Here is a 745-nt window from a genome sequence, read left to right on the forward strand (position 1 = left end):
TAGTATAGTGGGTATTTGATTTCTCATATATAAGATATATGTAATATTGTTTTGTAAAATTGATTGTTTTTGGCATTAGATTTACCGATTTGTTAGACAAATGTATACAGTTAGGTTCATTGTAAATTGAAAAGTGACAACGGCGGCCATGACGACGTTCATCCATTTGCGGTACAATTTAGAGTTTTGAAAGCCTAATTTTACTACATTTGGAATTGTTCCAAAAAAAATTTATAAAAAAAAACTACCTTAAGAATTATTCTAAAAGTAAAATAGGTATATTTAGAATTGTTTAAATAGGAAAANATAAAAAAAAACTACCTTAAGAATTATTCTAAAAGTAAAATAGGTATATTTAGAATTGTTTAAATAGGAAAAGTTCTCTATTTGGAATTGTTCCAACCAAGAAATAATCCTAATTTTTTTTACATATGGAATAGTTCCATACGAGAAAGATCTCAAACCCTAATTTTATTACATATGGAATAGTTACATATCGATGTTGGGTTTTATGTCCTAAAACTCATAGTTTGTAAACAAAAACATATTCTATTTTCAATAAAGTTATTATTGTTGTTTATTCAATAAAGATTGTCATTGAATAAAGTGAACTTTACTATCATTAATCTAAATCCAATAAACTAAGAACACTCTGGCTATAGTGATTACTTGAACTATATGTAGAGACATAAGAGTGGATCAAGTTCAAGTATATAGTCAAAATGATCTATAGTATAAGGATAAG

The sequence above is a fragment of the Cucurbita pepo genome, chromosome LG12 (genome assembly GCF_002806865.2).
Source record: "Cucurbita pepo subsp. pepo cultivar mu-cu-16 chromosome LG12, ASM280686v2, whole genome shotgun sequence".
NCBI classification, from domain to species: domain Eukaryota; kingdom Viridiplantae; phylum Streptophyta; class Magnoliopsida; order Cucurbitales; family Cucurbitaceae; genus Cucurbita; species Cucurbita pepo.